A 19,444-nucleotide genomic window follows, 5' to 3' on the forward strand; every position below is an offset into this window, starting at 1 on the left:
CAAACTTTTCAATCCTTCTTCGGAACATGCATAGTGTTGGCCACCCACTGCGGATACTCAACAGTAACAAGGAAACTGGCATCGATCTGCTTTTGCACTTCTTCTTTGATCTTCACTGTCATATCAGTATGAGTTCTTCTCAACTTCTTCTTGACTGACGGGCATTTTGGCTTCAATGGAAATCTATGCTCCACAATCTCAGAATCCAAACCAGGCATGTCTTGATAGGACCATGCAAACACATCTGAATACTCTCGAAGAAGATCAATCAACCCCTTCTTAACCTTTGGACACAGTTGAGACCCAATCTTGACTTCCTTCACATCATCTTTGGAACCCAAGTTGACTAACTCAATCTGCTATTCGAATGGATGAATGGCTTTTTCCTCGTGCTCAAGTAGGCGAGACAATTCATCAGACACTTCTTCATCACTTTCTTCCTCAAACTCAAACATAGGGAATTCAAAGTTTGGAGAAGGAGTATGATCATTGTATTCAATGGGTTTAGAAACCAACCTGCATAATGATTTGATATTTTGATTTTAGAGAAGTGAATTGTGACCAAATATTATGCAGATGGATAATTATTATTTATTTATGTTTTATATGATTACCATTTTCAGAAAAGTAAAAAGTAAAATAAAAACATCATAGATATGGATGAATAGAATTGCATTTTATTGATGATTAATTTGAAATATGCCCAACAATGTTCACTTCTCCCTTAGGCATAGGAGAAGGATATTTCTAAAATGATAACAACAAATTACTTAGAGCTATATATGATAACAAGAACATCAACAGCGATCCAATTGTTGCAAGCCTTTCCATGCGTCACAAAATTGGCACAGTCTCCATCTTCATCACCCTCGATCACAACAGTTGAGTGTTATTCATTACTATGGATGAATCCTCCGCTACGGAAACTAGGTTGCACATCTTCATAAGACGACCCTCGCTGAAATCCTAATCTAGCTCTACTCTTGTTCTCGGTGACCTCTATCATACAACCCCACTGATAAGTACTGCCACCTTCAACAATTTTCTGTGCAACTTTGAAAGAGGACAGGGTGCCCCTGTTTTCTTAACTTCAGCAATATATAGAGCTTGGAATGGAGTTCCAACCTCCTCCTCAGCTTCCACATATGAAAAAGACGACGGGTGACTTACCAATAGCTCCTTTTCTCCACCAACAATGACAAGCTTTCCATTTTTAACAAATTTCAATTTTTGATGTAGAGTGGATGTCACAGCTCCAGCCTCATGTATCCATGGCCTTCCCGAAAAGCAGCTATAGGCCGGGTGGATGTCCATTACTTGAAAAGTAATTTGGAAATCACTCGGACCTATCTTCACTGGAAGGTCCACTTCACCAATGACGGTTTTGCGAGAACCATCAAATGCTTTAACGATTATGCCACTGTACCTCATCGGGGCACCTTGATACGTTAACCTTGCCAGAGTTGACTTCGGGAGTACATTTAAAGAAGAACTAGTATCAACCAACACATTTGACAATGCATCATCCTTGCAATTCATCGATATATGTAGTGTCATATTGTTATTTCTGCCTTCCTCGGGAAGTTCTTCATCACAAAAACTCAAGTTGTTGCAGGAAGTAATGTTAACCACAATATGGTCAAATTGATCCACAGTTACATCATGCTCTATGTAGGCTTGCTCCAACACTCTTTGCAATGCTTCTCTGTGCGCTTCAGAATTCATGAGCAGAGACAACACTGAAATTTTTGAAGGAGTTTGGAGCAGCTGTTCCACCACATTGAATTCACTCTTCTTTATCAATTTCGGCACCTCATCATCATCACTAAGCTTCAAATTGTTGGATTCACCAGACTGACACTTTGGAGCACTAGCCGGATTCATCACAAGCACATCAACTTTCTTACTAACAAACACATCTTCCACCACCTCTCTCGGAAAGACGGGTCCAAAAACACGACCACTACAGGTCACCTTCGTAACATTATCAATGTTCATGACAGAATTGATCATAGGTAACGGAACCTCTTGACTGTTCTCTAACATGGTAGCATTATATTGGTATGGAACATCTCTATTAGATGCATACGGGACGGGGCCCGCTAACCGTATTACTAATGGCGATACCGATCTATTGACATTGTTACTGTTGCTGTTGTCAAACTAAATCACTACCCGCTCAAGGGTTTTAAACATTGGTACTATCACATTCACATCATCTATATCCATCGACTGTTGAATCTGGATTACATTCTCATCCATCAACGTCTGGATATCTCTCTTGACAATCGAACACCTACGAGGGTTCACACTGCAAATTGCACAACTATCATGGTCGTGCTCACAATCGTTGATGGTACATAAGGTCTTATGTATCTCTACCAAGGATCGACGAATACGTCGCACATCAAACACTCGAAAACTTCCCGGACAACCATCTACCATATTAACAGAGGAATTACCATGAGCAGGCAAAGGATTGGCTTTCACATTTGGCGTGCAGTCCTCAAAGGACACCATCCCACTATTCACTAGCTTTTGGACCTCATACTTCAACGGATATCAGTTTTCAATATCATGGTCGGGAGCTCCTTGATGAAAGGCGCAACAGAGCTTTGGCTTATACCACCATGGGAGTGGTTCTGGAATTTTAGGCGGATTTCTTGGCTGAAGTAGGTTCTTGAGAACCAAAGACGGAGAGGGTTCGACATATGACATAGGAATAGGGTCAAAAGAGACCTTCTTCCTCTCCAAATTCTATTGTTGTTGATTATTTTTGTTGTTGTAGTTGTTTGTTCTCTGTTGCAGCTGTTGTTGACGTTGTTGTTGAACTGGTACTGATTAATTGTTTGAAAACACTAGAATAACGGATGGAACTAAGTGATGATGCTGACGCGGTTGCGGATTTCTTTTAACATGAGGCCTCCTCTGCCTCCCTACTGACACTGCATTGGTTTCACCTTTCTTCTTTCTGGCGAAACTGCTCCCATATTTCTTGCTTGATGATACCTCCTCCTTAGACAAACGTCCTTCTCAGACTCCTTATTCTAACCTCATCCCCATGTTTACCATTTCGGTAAAATCACTAGGGGCACTAGCAATCATGCGTTCGTAATAAAATCAACTAAGGGTCTTAAGGAAAATCTTGGTCATCTCTTTTTCTTCTAATGGAGGATTGATCTAAGCAGCAAGCTCTCTCAATCTCTAGGCATACTCTTTGAATGTCTCTTTGTCCTTCTGAGACATAGACCTCAGTTGGTCTCTATCAGGCGCCATGTCCATGTTGTACTTATATGACTTCATAAAAGCCTCACCTAAATCATTGAATGTGCGAACACATGCATTATCCAACCCCATGTACCACCTCAGAGCAGCACCAGTCAAACTATCTTGGAAGTAGTGAATTAATAACTGGTCATTATTAGTTTGTGTTGACATTTTCTAGGCATACATAACAAGATGGCTAAGTCGACAAGTATTTCCCTTATACTTTTCAAAGTCTGGGACTTTGAACTTCATTGGGATCTTCACATTCGACACTAAGCAAAGTTCAGCAGCACTCTTACCGAATAAATCTTTTCCTCTCAACATCTTCAATTCCTTTCACAGCTCAAGGAACTTATCTTTTATCTCGTCCATCTTTTCATAAACATCTAGACCCTCAGACGACTCGGAATGGTAGATGGTGTCCTCAACATGAGGTAGAGTATGAACAACTGGAGGCGGAACAGACATGACCGGGCTAGATGTTGCATGGAAGCAAAAGTAGGCGCAAACCCTTCAGGCATGAAATTCGGTGGCATTCCCCACGGGAATCCTACAGGCATAGTCGGACCAGATTGAGTAGCAACAATGGGCACAGTTGAAGTAACAACCTCTGAGATGACAGTCCTCTGAGGAAGAGGAGTTGCAGGAGTTGGAGAAGATGATTATGTGCAGCAAGAACAGACTTCATCATGGAGGTCAAATGAGCAATCTCATCCTTCAGTTCTCGATTCTCTTGTTCCAAATCTTCCATGATTCTCGGTTGATTAGCTCGAGTGTTGTATCGGTGAGTCAGCTTGGCTGAAGCATAGAAGAATAACCAATAAGACATCTGGCAGAAGAAAACCTGTTATGCAAATGATTTATGAAAAGCAATGTTTTGATCGTTTTTATTTTCAAGGAACATACTATTTTATTTGCAAGTATACAATAATAATAACAATTTGATTGACCATAAAAATCTCTTGTATTCATATAATTTGGGAAGGATTACACTGAGTACAATTTAAGAAACCAAAATACAAGTACAAGAGAAAAGGAAACTAATCATCCTAAGGATCCTCTAACAATAGTGTCAGATGATCTGGCTGTAGGCGCGTACTTTCTTCAGATGTGTCGAATCTCAGACTCAAAAGAAGTCTTCATCTGCGCCTTCTCAAGGACAAGCTGATCAATAAAATTTTTCCAAGCACCGGAAGACTGAGGCATACTAGAGGAAGGTGGACCCTCTGGTTCTCTCTGTCTCTTCATTGCTCGGTCTTTAAGAAGTTCAATAAGCGCGTCTTTGTCCTTAGACTCAAGCTGCAACTCCTCGTGCTTTCGACTCAAAGCATGGAACCGCTCTTCCCACATATCCTTTTCTTGCTTCATCTTGGCAAGTGCGTCTTCTAACTCCTCTACATCTTGGTTAGGGAGAGTTAATGGCTCAACCATAACCATAGACATAGGTCTCTCACAAGTATACGTCATCTTCAACTCCAAAGCTCTTTTCTTCAGCCAAATAGTGGAAGCTTCCAAAGCTACACAGTTGCACAGACCAAGCTCGAATCTTCCTTTCCTATGCACATTATGCTAAGCATGTACCATCTTTTGCTTCAAATGTTAGGGATCTTTACCCTCTTGATAGAAAATACCTTCTAACTGAGTGTAATTAGGTTTGTCTCTCAAGGGGAACCCAAGTTGACGACGAGCCAAAGCAGGGTTGTAGTGTATTCCTCCTTGTGTACCAATGAGAGGCACATTAGAGAATTAACCACAACTGTCAGTAATATCCAAGCTACTCAATGCAGAATCATACCAAACTATATCATCATTAGTGAGAGACATAAGTCTCTGAGACCACCGTAGACATTGTTTGTTCTCCATAAAAGTAAGTGTCTAAGGCAAGTGCAAAATAAACCACTTGTACAGAAGAGGAACATAACACACAATAGTCCCACCATCTTTAGAATTCCTTAGATGCAAAGAGAAGTACATATCACCTAACAAAGTAGGCACATGATTCCAAAGCAAGAAGATTCTAATGGCGTTAACATCAACAAAATCGTCAATGTTAGGGAACAAAGCCAAACCATAAATGAGCAACATAAAGATGGATTCAAAAGCATCCACACTACCGGCCTGAGAAAAAGCAATAGCTTTCCCAATAAGGAACTCAGAAGTCAACCAAAATATTCCTTCTTTCTTCACCCAATGAGCCTTAATCTCATACTTCTTCAGATGAAGAGCTTCAACTATAAGATGAGATCTGGGAATCTCTTCCAATCCACTAAAAGGCACCTTGTTAGAAACAGGTATTCCCAAGAGATGGGCATATTCCTCTAGCGTAGGCACAAGCTGATAATCGGGAAAAGTGATGCAACGGTAAAGAGGGTTATAAAACTGAACTAACACACTTAAGATTCCTTCAACCACATCAGCAGACAACACGAATATAAGCTTCCCATGACGTTGTTTGAAGTCCAAGGGATCTAATACAAAAGATGATAGCTTCTTTAGCTCTTTCAAATCAGGACATCTGAAACTGTACTTCTTAGTGTTCCTTCGTCCATAATCCATGGTCTGAAAATATTTATAAATAAAACCTTAGTTCCTTGAAGTTATTTTTCATGTGATGAATGTCATGATTCGCATGAATGCAACAATCACAAATAAGGGATCACACATAAGGCAAATAAACAAAGGTCAAGGGATGAATCAAGTCATTGTCAAGATCAATCATCCATTTTGGTGGATTATGATTTTCACCTTATCAACACCCAAGTTCCATTGATATTGACAAGACTTGATTGGATCAACCAAGAATCAAGGGTTTGTTGTGAGTCACGAGCATGGAGTCAGGTTAAGAACCATCCCAAAGGAGTGTACTAAGGATAAAACTTATAGGTCATGTTCTAAAAAGTTCCCAGAGTCTCAATTCCATCTATCGGATATTATAGGTTAGGATAACTGACTCATCAACCCATAATATTCTCAAGAGAAACTCGTCTGAGTGTAGTATCGTGTAATAACTGTTATTAAGTCTACACTTGAACAGTCTCCCCACTACGTCTTAAATAGGCCAAGTTAGGTTAAATGTTCTACGGTCCTCAGCTTCTCGGATGATCGCGACTTTATGAGTCTATTGGGGTATTAACTGCAAGTGCACAGTCTAATCGCGTAGTTTTAAAAGATATCGATCCCACAGGGACTTAATGAATCGATATACCGTTTCTCTAGGGTTACTTCGTAAAGCTAAGGCGGATGATACTATGATGATTAGGGGGAAAAGTAAAACTAAAATTGGATCTAGATTAAATATCAAATAACACGGATATCGGTATGTAGTTCGTCGTAATTAGGGAATCAAATCTTCGTTGGTTTCTTAGTTTTAAAATAAGTCTTTTCAGCAGACACTATTAATTAAAAGTCTTTTCTCAAACTCTCGCTCTGTTGAATCAGACTATGACTTTATATTAACGTACGCTCTCACTATTTAGTTAAATCTAAAATCACTTTTTGAAAACAATAGAATCTATAGAAACTCTTTTTAAGAAAATACTAACCGTTTAAACGCCCTCGTCTCAAACTCTCGCTCTGTTGACTTAGACTATATGATTAAACTTAAATGCTTAACTCTCGCCCTTACATTTAACCTTTAAAAATAATTTTTGAAAATGGTTAGAATTTAATTAACTTTAAAAATTGCTTTCGCCCTGATTTAAAGTTAATGTTCAATTTACAATGTCCAGTTAAAAGCTCAAACTGTCGTTCTATTGATTTTAACTTCTTTATGTCTTTTACTCTCGTACAAAAACTTTGGTATTAACTCTGTAAATTGAGACCATAAAAAGAGTGACTTTATTTTGAAATAAATTTAAACCAACTCAGTTTTGATTCCTTTATTCCGCTTACTTTACATACCAATATCTAAATTAATTAGCCGGACATGGCAAACACGCATAAACAATAATCATGCATAAATACAACCATATCAAACAGAAAATATATATAAACAGCAGTACAGAGCATATATAAATTAAAACAATAAATTAATGAACCTGGTAAATTACTAGAAATCTTGGTTTTGTTCCTAGCTTCGATGTTCGAACACTCCACCACAAGTCGGTTGGATTTGTTCTTCACAATTCTTGAGCAGACAGGTAAAAACAAAGAAATAAAAATACTGTGATCCGACGTAAGGTTAGATCCAGTGAAAAGTACACAATAGTTTCCGATGTAGAAACTATTGTGAGAAAATAAATTGAATGCTTAGTAAATTAAGCTAGCAAAGAAAAGAAAATAAAAATGCTGAGAAAATGGAATGCTGGAAAATATATTGCTGTAAAAACTTGCACGGCCGAAAAGGAGAGGAGAGGAACCCTCAATTGGATCCCTTGAGGTCTATTTATATTCTTCCATAAAGTAACCGTTTTTTTTTCAAAGTCTCTTCAGTAGGTTTTTCAAAGTGTCAACGAGTCCAGAGGAAAAATAGGAGAGAACGTGCTTCTGTTACGCGTCAAAGCCAAAAAAATAGGAGTGGGGGTGTGACGTTCGTCACACCATGTGTTACGGTCGTAACACTAAGCAGAGGGGCGTGACGCTCGTCACACCATGTGTGGCGGTCGTCACAGCGTCACAGCGTTTTTCCTTGTAGTTGTGGACTGGGCTTTAGTGGAATGCTTTTCCTAGATAATCCTCTTTTTGCACCCCCTTTTCTTTCTTTTTCACATATACTTCAAATAATGTTACCTGAAATAAATAGAAGGAAAATACCAAGTAATATCGAATAATATAAAACAAATTGAATCAAATAATAATATAATTTAATTAAATAAAGTCCAAAAAATGTGATATTATTTCATGTTATCAAACTCCCCCACACTTAGACTTTTGTTTGTCCTCAAGCAAGATACAATGTAGAAATCGATATAAAATATTAGCCAGATGAAATTTCTAAACACACATCAATTCGTACTAGGTTGCAAGTAAATCTCGTTTAGGAATAACCTGAGTTTAGTCTTAACATCAACAACTACCGTTACAATATCAGATAACCCCACCTTATGCAAACCAGTTCGAGTCGTGCTATTATAGCTAGCCTAGTTCTTTTACTCTTATTTCACCCGTTTTCATTCTAGCGAAATCACATTAAGCCCTTTATCTTTTCGCGCACATAGTGGAGTAATCGGTTAGCGATTCTGATCCCCTTTTAGCTAGAAGTTCTGGTACATAAGTTGGATAACTTCGTTATTTAGTCCATTGCAAATTGCGGGGGATCGGATCGTAGTCCGCCCTACCAAGTTCAACACCAGAAACCGCTGAACCTACTCACAATGGATCGTTCATACAATGTTTTTTTTATAGGGTCCGTAACCTTTGGATTAAATGATCGGGTAAGGATCACCTAACTTAATTAGTGCATTTCCTGATTTTTAATATGTTGTTTTGGGAATCATTCACTTATATTCATCGGCTCTCCGCGTAGTTTGCTATTAAGATGGTGCCGACTTCTCGTATAAACTACTCGGGGTTACTATAAAACTAAAAGTTCAAGGGATTGGTATAATAGGTACTTAGCCTGATCTAACATGTTGAGGTTTTTAGAGTGTTGGGGCGGTAATAATTTTGTCTTAATTTCCCACAAGTTTTATAAAATAAGCAACCTTTATACTTATCGAGTGTGTTGAATTTTTGTTATGGCTCAAGAAAATTGAGGGGAGTAGATAATAAAAAAAATCACACTAGGAACTCGACTTAAAATAAATAGTATATATATATATATATATATATATATATATATATATATATATATATATATATATATATATATATATATATATATATTATATATGAAAGGGAAATAACATACTTGAAAGGGAAAAATTGAAAGGGAAATAAATATAACTGAAACAAAGTCCCCCCCCCCACACTTAAATGAAACATTGTCCCCAATGTTTAAAGAAAAGCGAAAAGAAAGGAAAAAATAAATAAAATGCTCAATTCTGCCTGCGTCCTCTTGTTCTCGGACCCGGTGAGCGTTGACGTACTTCCAAGTCATCAAATCGGTTGAGCAAGTCAGTGAACCGCTAATCGGTTAGTGCATTCCTCTCTTCCTGTTGTTGTTGCATCTGGCGCATCAGTTGCATTACTTCGTTATTCTGCGCATGCATAGCATCAAGCCGTTGGGCTTGATGTTCAATAGCATCCATGATGTCATCATTTGTTGCAGGCCTTCTTCTTCGACGACGTCGGGAGGATGGACCAGCCACATTATCGGAAGGATTATGTGGGGCCGACTGTTGTTCAGGACCTTGATCACCCTGCTCCATTTCATCAAACTCGTCTTGGGGCGGGTTTGCTTGTGTAGGCTCGGTGGCTTCGGGAGCATTTATATCGTAGAGGAATCTGAGAGGGTTAGTGACATCGGTGAGCGCAATATTGGGCATAACGACGCTTGGGACTTCTTGGTTATTCACCATAAGATAATACCTTCCGCCTACCCTATTTTTGATTAAGCGGCTGGAGCGGCAATAGCTTATATCCATAAATAGAGGTGGCAGAGATTGCAAATTTTGAAGTCGGTCCCCTAGATTTAAGCCGAGTGCGATGGTGGTTATTAATCCTCCAATCACAAAAGGTTGACGACCTCGATCACAAAGGGTATGAATATGATGAAGTAAGAAAGACGCAGTGTTTACCTTTGTGTTGACTGAGAAGATGCAGTGGAGGAAGAATAATTCTTTTGTGTTGACTTTACTGTTGTTCGGTCTTCCAAAAATGGTGTTTTGCAGAATACGGATAAAATACCGGATATTGGGGTTGTGTATGTGCGAAGCAAGTAGTGCATCCCAGTTATTGGTTTCCACACCGGATATTTTTCCAAAGAGGTCGAAGGCGTTTATGTGCCACTGTGAGTTTGGAGAGATTCTTGGGTGAACTTGGTCTCCTACAGGAAAGTGTAGCATGGCACTCAACTGGTCCTGGGATAGTGAGTACTCGGTGTTGAACATGCGGAAATTTGCGGTACCGGTTAAGTATTCGTCCTCACCGGGTGGAGTGGTGTAAGAATAAGAACTTAAAAACTCTAAGGTGAGTGATGGGTAAGTAGGGTGATTTTGTGTTCAAAGAAAGGTTAAATCAGAAAGCCGAAGCATCCATTGCACACCTTGAAGTAATCCTAATTCTTGTAAGCAATTTAGATCTGGATACCTGGTAGATAGGACACCGCGTTGTTGGAACCGAACTAACTGCTCCTGTTGATAGTTATCATCTTCATATCGGAAAATAATATTTCCGAATTGCGCTTGATGTTGGTTCTCCGCCATATTGATAGGTAGGTAAAAAGAAGGAAAAGATAATGAAATATATTTGTGTAGAAGTGGTTTGTTGGAAAGATGTGGTGTAGGAAGAAAGGTATTGTAGGTATTTATAGGAAAAGTTTTGGAATTGGGAAGAGGAGTGGGTGAGGGGAAAATAAATGTGGATGAATGTGAGTGGAATGGAGTAAAGGTGAGTTGAATGGAGAAATGAAAAAATGGGGAGCAACGATCATGTCCCCAACGGTCACCAACGTTCACCTGTTCTGAAGCTGTCACGCTCGTGACAAAGTGTGATACGGGCGTCATGGGTTGCGTGGCGATCGTGATGGCTTGTGTGACGCTCGTCACATCGGTGAGCTTGCCATTGTTATATATTTGAATTGCCATGTATGCTATTCTACTACACCATAGTGTATATATATATATATATATATATATATATATATATATATATATATATTCTAATAGGCCATGTGAGTAGCATACAGTAAATATTATTATTGATAATTTAGATATTGCATAAATCAAAATAAAATAAAATTTAACCAATAATGCCAATAGCTTCAATAAAATAAACATAATGTAATATTTGAAAATAAAATAAAACATGCGAAAAGTAAATACTAAGATAAAAATAATGTCAAACGAAACTATAAATTTCCTAAAACTAAAACTAATTAACAACATTTCTTCTAGCCACTTGTAAAATCTCTTATCGAAGGAGCAAAGGAATTAACACGGTGGAGCAACTCGTGAAATTGATTTGTCATTCGACCCATGTATTCCATAAATTCATGTCCCATCTTAGTTAACTCTTCTCTAATTGCATCTTGTTCTGACATCAAGGCTTGAATAACGGTATTATAATCAGTTCCGGGCATATGATGTCTAAGATCAGGTGTTGCCGATTCTGCGGACGGGATAAGATGAGGTGGAGAGGCAGCATCATCGTAACCAGTTGGTGTCTGCGGATCAGACTCAGCATAAGGAATCTGGTTGCCAAGAATCTCATAATCTTGGATGGTTTCAATAGATCTAATAGGAGAAGGTATTCCATCCAGGTTATAGAGCCAATTATTTCGGTTATGTACACTAGTCATCGGACTAGGCATGGTGAATAGGTAAAAAGCTTGGTTATTAATTAATAGTTCAAACTCTGCAGGTCCAAGATTTCCTATAAACATAGTGTTGAAAAGGAAAAATATATTCATAGGCTCAATACCACAAAAGGGTTCAAATCAAGCATGGGTTGGCGCAATCCAATAGCATTAGCAATCATAGTTATCAATCCTCCTATTTGGATCGGTGCACGGTCGTCTTGAATAAGGAGGTCAAAACTCGCCAACATATAAGTGGCACCATTCACTGGACGGTTCTGGGAAGCACAAAATATTATGAAGAGTTCATCACGTGATACTGTGGTAATGTTTGATCTCTTCCCAAAAAGAGTGTGTGCTAGGATCTTGTGGAAATAACGAAAAGCGGGGTTATGTATGTTTCCAGAAAGAAACTCATGTTCCTCAAGGTCGTCATTTCCTGTCAAACTTCCCCAAAAATGCTCAAGCTCTCTATATTCAAAAAGGTCTTCTTGGCTCATGGTGAATGTATCAAAAGAAGTAGGGAACCCTAAAAGGTTAGTGAGTTCTTGAATGTTAAACTGATACTCCATATTGAACATCCTGAACTGAATGAAACCCTGGTTTATTCCTTTTCCATGGTTTGGTAAATAGATCAGGGAGCTAAGGAATTCTAGAGTTAGCCTCCGGTAAGTAACAAATTATCTTCCAATAGGAGTGGTTTCCCACCCTATTTGACTCAGCAGATATAGGACACTATCTCTTAGCCCAAGAACAGTCATTGCACCATCATCAGCATAAAAACTTGGGTGCATCTCTCTCTCAGCTAGTTCTTCAAATTTTTGTCTCTGAGCTCTCCCTCGGAATTTGATATCCATGCGATCAATATGTCCCATCAGGTTAGTGTTAGCTAAAGAAAAGAAAAACAAGAATTTAGTCAGGATTTGGCCAGATGCCGAAAGAAGGAAAGAAGAAAAATTTAATTAAAATAAAGAAATATGAAGAATGAAAACTGAATAAAATCAAAAAGAATAATCAAAGAAAAAATAGTAAAAATTTGTGGGTTGTCTCCCACGAAGCGCTTTGTTTAATGTCGCAAGTTCGACATAAAACTATTAAATGTTAATCTATTAATTTTGGAGACAATACGTCTAAGTGCAGGACTTGCGAGTCTTCATTGTTTTCATCATAGTGATAATGTTTCAGACGCTGCCCGTTTACGATAAATGCTTTAATAAATTTTCCCTTAATTTCCACAGCCTCACTAGGAAAGACATTAGTGACTTGGAAAGGGCCTGACCACCTAGAGCGTAGTTTTCCTGGGAATATCTTAAGTCTAGAGTTGAACAAAAGGACTACATTGCCTTGTTTGAAAGTTTTTCTTGATATACGTTTATCATGCCATTTTTTCGTTCTTTCCTTGTAGATTCTGGCATTTTCGTATGCGTCTTGTCTAAGTTCCTCTAATTCGTTTATATCAAGAATTCGCTTTTCACCGGCGGCCTTATAGTTTAAATTTAAATTTTTAATAGCCCAATAGGCCTTATGTTCTAACTCCACTGGGAGGTGGCAAGATTTACCATAAATAAGCCTAAATGGGGTTGTTCCTATGGGAGTTTTGTAAGCGGTTCGATATGCCCATAAAGCTTCGGGTAATTTTGATGACCAGTCTTTCCTCGAGGTGGCGACTGTTTTTTCCAATATCTGTTTAATTTCTCTGTTAGACACTTCCACTTGTCCACTAGTTTGAGGATGGTAAGGTGTCGCTACTCGATGTTTTACACCATACTTAAACAATAGTTTTTTGATTATCCTAGATATGAAATGTGATCCACCATCACTGACGACTATTCTTGGGACACCAAATCTTGGAAAGATTATATTCTTAAAGAGTCTAATTACTACTCGTGTATCGTTTGTTGGAGAAGCTATAGCTTCAATCCATTTTGATACGTAGTCAACCGCTACGAGTATGTACTTGTTACCGAAAGAAGGTGGAAAAGGTCCCATGAAATCTATTCCCCACACATCGAAAATTTCTACTTCCAAAATTCCCTTTTGTGGCATTTCGTCGCGTCTAGATATGTTTCCTGTACGTTGACACCTATCGCATTTCTTGACAGCGACATGCACATCCTTCCATATGTTTGGCCAATAAAGACTGGCTTGTAGGATTTTAGAGCAGGTCTTGGATGTACTTGCGTGTCCACCATAAGGAGCGGAATGACAATGTTGGATTATACTTTCTATCTCTTCTTCAGGTATACAGCGACGGAAAATACCATCGGGGCCTCTTTTGAAAAGTAAAGGGTCGTCCCAGTAATAATGTTTTATGTCATGGAAGAATCGTTTCTTTTGTTGGTAGGATAAATCAAGTGGAACTACTCCGGCGGCTAAATAATTGACAAAATCAGCGTACCATGGTGTAACGCATATAGCCAAGGTGGTCTCTACCTGTTCATCAGCTCTATTTTTTTTCCAAATTAGCTATAATTGTATCGTACGAGAAATCATCATTGATCGATGTTCTTTCCGGTTCCAGGTTTTCAAGTCTAGAAAGGTGATCTGCTACTACGTTTTCAGTTCCTTTTTTATCTTTGATTTCCAAATCAAATTCTTGTAGCAACAAGGTCCGCCTTAGGAGTCTAGGTTTAGCGTCCTTTTTTGTTAAGAGGTACTTAATGGCAGCATGATCAGTGTAAACGATTATTTTAGCTCCGACCAAGTAGGAGCGAAATTTATCTAGTGCAAATACTACTGCTAAAAGTTCTTTCTCGGTCGTGGCGTAATTCATTTGTGCTTCATCTAGAGTTCTACTCGCATAATATACGACGTGAAGTTTTTTATCCTTTCGTTGTCCTAAAACAGCGCCTACGGCGTAGTCACTAGCGTCACACATTATTTCGAAAGGTTCATTCCAATCCGGGGTCTGCATTATGGGCGCGGAGATCAATGCTTGTTTAAGTGTTTGAAATGCTTCTAAACATTTATTGTCGAAGATGAATTCAGCGTCTTTCATTAATAATCTGGTTAAAGGTTTAGTTATTTTAGAAAAATCTTTAATGAATCGTCGGTAAAAATCGGCATGTCCTAAGAAGCTTCGTACTTCTCTCACAGTTTTCGGAGGTTGAAAGTTTTCGATTACTTCTATTTTGGCTTTGTCTACTTCAATTCCTCTATTTGATATGATGTGTTCTAAAACAAATCCTTCTTGTACCATAAAGTGACATTTTTCCCAATTAAGTACTAAGTTTACTTTTACACATCGTTCTAGAACTCTTTCTAGGTTTTCAAGACATTCTTCGAAACTTTGTCCGCATACGGAAAAGTCATCCATAAAGACTTCCATGATGTTTTCGAGAAAATCGACGAATATTGCCATCATGCACCTTTGGAAGGTTGCAGGAGCATTACACAAGCCAAACAACATTCGTCGATAAGCGAAGGTACCAAAAGGACATGTGAACGTTGTCTTTTCTTGGTCATCAGGTTGAATTGGTATTTGAAAGAAGCCTGAGTAACAGTCTAGATAGCAGAAATGAGAATGCTTGGCTAATCGTTCTAACATCTGGTCTATGAATGGTAAAGGAAAATGATCTTTTCGGGTTGCTTTGTTTAGCTTCCTATAGTCAATGCACATTCTCCATCCCGATTCGATTCGTTTGGTTATAGTTTCTCCTTTTTCATTTTCGATCACTGTTATACCTCCTTTCTTTGGTACTACGTGTACAGGACTAACCCATTTGCTATCGGATATAGGATATATGATACCTGCCTCTAATAATTTCGTTACTTCCTTCTTTACTACCTCACTCAGGATCGGGTTTAGTCTCCTCTGATGTTCCCTAGAAGTTTTACAGTCTTCTTCTAGCATGATGCGGTGCATACAAATAGAAGGACTTATCCCTTTAAGATCGGTGATGTTGTATCCTAGTGCGGTTGGATATTTTCTTAAGATATGTAGGAGTTTTTCGGTTTCAAGTTTTCCTAGGTCTGCATTGACTATCACTGGTCGTTCAAGTTCTAAGTCTAGGAATTCATATCTCAGATTTTTGGGAAGTGTTTTCAGGTCGAGGGTTGGTTTCTTAAGGCATTGCGTAGGATCCGATGTTATTGCTAAACATTGGTTCAGTCTGTCTTCTACACGATAGTCAGACAATTTGTCATTTTCTAATTCTATTTCTTTTATGCATTCGTCGATGATATCCATGAAGTAACATGTGTCATCTATTGCAGGCGCTTTCAAAAATTTGGAAAGAATAAACTCAATTTTCTCTTCTCCTACTTCGAAAGTGAGTCGTCCTCGTTTTACGTCTATGATAGCACCGGCGGTTGCTAAGAAAGGTCTTCCCAATATAATGGGGGTAACTTCATCTTCTCTTATGTCCATAATTATAAAATCGGTTGGGATGTAGAATTGACCTATGCGCACGGGAACGTTTTCAAGAATTCCTACGGGATATCTAACGGAATGATCTGCTAATTGCACAGACATTTTAGTTGGTCTTAATTCTCCCATTTCAAGTCTCTTGCATATGGACAAGGGCATAACACTGATACCGGCTCCTAAATCGCATAAAGCTTTGTCTATGACAAATTTTCCTATGTGACAGGGTATAGAGAAACTACCAGGATCTTTAAGTTTAGGAGGCATATTTTGGATTATCGCGCTGCACTCAGCAGTGAGTGTAACGGTTTCGCTATCTTCAAGTTTCCTTTTATTAGAGATAATTTCTTTTAAGAACTTAGCATATGAGGGCATCTGTGTAATAGCTTCTGTAAAAGGAATGGTGACGTTTAATTGTTTCAGTAGGTCAACAATTTTTTTAAATTGGCCCGCGTCTTTGGTTTTAATTTGCCTTTGAGGATAAGGGATAGGTGGTTTGTAAGGTGGCGGAGGTACATAAGGTTCTTTTTTTTCTACGGTTTCCTTATTACACTCTTCCTTTTCCTTAGGTTTAACTTCTTCCTCAGTTGACTTTTTAGAGTTTTGGTTCTCAATCCTTAGGTCAGATGGTCCTTCTACCTCTGTTCCACTTCTTAATATAATTGCATGAGCGTGGCTTTTCGGGTTAGGTTGGGGCTGTCCAGGAAATGTACCAGTTGGGGCAGCAGTAGGCGCTTGTTGTTGAGCTACTTGCGAGATTTGTGTTACCAGCATTTTGTTATGGGTAGCCAGGGCATCTACTTTACTTGCTAGTTGTTTAATTTGTTCGTTAGTGTGTACATTCTGGTTTAAGAATTCTTTGTTGGTTTGCTGCTGAGAAGCTATGAAGTTCTCCATCATGATTTCCAAGTTGGATTTCCTAGGAATGTTATTGTTAGGTGTAGATGGGGTCGACTTGTGATATCCAGGAGGTATAGCTGGGACTTGACTGGGAGCTTGACCTGGTGCGTATAAAGCGTTGTTACTTTTATATGAAAAATTAGGATGGTTCTTCCAGTTTGAGTTATAGGTATGCGAGTAGGGATTTCCTTGAGCATAGTTCACCTACTCTGCTTGGATTCCTGTTAGGAGTTGACAATCTGTAGGAGTGTGACCTTGGATTCCACAGACTTCGCAATTTTGAGTTACGGCAACCACGGTGGCTGGAGGTGATACATTCAAACTTTCAATTTTTTGGGCAAGAGCATCCACTTTTGCATTAACATGATCAAGGCTACTTATCTCGTACATGCCCCCTTTTGGTTGAGGTTTTTCTACCATTGTTCGGTCGCTTCCCCACTGATAATGATTTTGGGCCATGCTCTCAATAAGTTGATAAGCATCGGTGTAAGGTTTATCCATAAGCGCACCACCGGCGGCGGCGTCTATTGTTAACCTTGTGTTGTACAAAAGACCATTATAGAAGGTATGAATTACTAACTAGTCCTCTAAACCATGGTGTGGACAAAGTCTCATCATGTCTTTGTATCTTTCCCATGCTTCGAAAAGAGACTCGTTATCTTTCTGCTTAAATCCATTTATCTGGGCTCTTAACATAGCTGTTTTGCTTGGAGGAAAATATCAGGCAAGAAAGACTTTCTTCAACTCATTCCATGTGGTGACTGAGTTGGAAGGAAGAGACTGAAGCCATCTTCTAGCTTTATCTCTTAACGAGAAAGGAAAGAGACGAAGTTGAATTTCCTCTGAAGTGACACCATTGGCTTTAACAGTATCAACGTATTGGACGAATACGGATAAATGAAGGTTTGGATCCTCGGTAGGATTTCCAGAGAACTGATTCTGTTGCACTGCCTGCAACAGCGAAGGTTTAAGTTCGAAGTTGTTCGCTTCGATTGCGGGTGGAGCAATACTCGAATGCGGCTCATCTTGCGATGGAGCAGCGTAATCTCGAAGAGCACGAGCTGGTTCTGCCATCTCGGGTATCGGCGAAGGAAGGAGATTTTTGAGATCAGGAATTTCGATTGGAGGAAGATTGTTTGCAGCACGATACTCCCGAATTCGTCGTAAGACTCGGAGATATCGTTCAATGTCGTTGATTCGTAAGTAGTACGACTCGCCTTGTGAGCGAGTGTGTGGCATACAAATCAACGAAAAAGAAGGAAAAAAAATGCCTTAGTCTCTACAGCGTAACAGAAAAGTTACGATATCGACTAAATAAAAGTCCCCGGCAACGGCGCCAAAAACTTGATCGCGACTTTATGAGTCTATTGGGGTATTAACTGCAAGTGCACAGTCTAATCGCGTAGTTTTAAAAGATATCGATCCCACAGGGACTTAATGAATCGATATACCGTTTCTCTAGGGTTACTTCGTAAAGCTAAGGCGGATGATACTATGATGATTAGGGGGAAAAGTAAAACTAAAATTGGATCTAGATTAAATATCAAATAACACAAATATCGGTATGTAGTTCGTCGTAATTAGGGAATCAAATCTTCGTTGGTTTCTTAGTTTTAAAATAAGTCTTTTCAGTAGACACTATTAATTAAAAGTCTTTTCTCAAACTCTCGCTCTGTTGAATCAGACTATGACTTTATATTAACGTACGCTCTCACTATTTAGTTAAATCTAAAATCACTTTTTGAAAACAATAGAATCTATAGAAACTCTTTTTAAGAAAATACTAACCGTTTAAACGCCCTCGTCTCAAACTCTCGCTCTGTTGACTTAGACTATATGATTAAACTTAAATGCTTAACTCTCGCCCTTACATTTAACCTTTAAAAATAATTTTTGAAAATGGTTAGAATTTAATTAACTTTAAAAATTGCTTTCGCCCTGATTTAAAGTTAATGTTCAATTTACAATGTCCAGTTAAAAGCTCAAACTGTCGTTCTATTGATTTTAACTTCTTTATGTCTTTTACTCTCGTACAAAAACTTTGGTATTAACTCTGTAAATTGAGACCATAAAAAGAGTGATTTTATTTTGAAATAAATTTAAACCAACTCAGTTTTGATTCCTTTATTCCGCTTACTTTACATACCAATATCTAAATTAATTAGCCGGACATGGCAAACACGCATAAACAATAATCATGCATAAATACAACCATATCAAACAGACAATATATATAAACAGCAGTACATAGCATATATAAATTAAAACAATAAATTAATGAACCTGGTAAATTACTAGAAATCTTGGTTTTGTTCCTAGCTTCGATGTTCGAACACTCCACCACAAGTCGGTTGGATTTGTTCTTCACAATTCTTGAGCAGACAGGTAAAAACAATGAAATAAAAATACTGTGATCCGACGTAAGGTTAGATCCAGTGAAAAGTACACAATAGTTTCCGGTGTAGAAACTATTGTGAGAAAATAAATTGAATGCTTAGTAAATTAAGCTAGCAAAG

At 38.5% G+C, this 19,444-nt stretch overlaps 1 non-coding gene across 1 annotated transcript; it reads left to right on the plus strand.

Moving 5' to 3' along the window:
* The first annotated feature begins 17,517 nt into the window (after window positions 1-17,517).
* On the plus strand, window positions 17,518-17,624 carry LOC127098802 (small nucleolar RNA R71). Its single transcript, XR_007793497.1, has one exon. It is a non-coding gene; the product is annotated as a small nucleolar RNA R71 (small nucleolar RNA).
* The last annotated feature ends 1,820 nt before the right edge of the window (window positions 17,625-19,444 follow it).

The sequence above is a fragment of the Lathyrus oleraceus genome, chromosome 6 (genome assembly GCF_024323335.1).
Source record: "Lathyrus oleraceus cultivar Zhongwan6 chromosome 6, CAAS_Psat_ZW6_1.0, whole genome shotgun sequence".
NCBI lineage: Eukaryota > Viridiplantae > Streptophyta > Magnoliopsida > Fabales > Fabaceae > Lathyrus > Lathyrus oleraceus.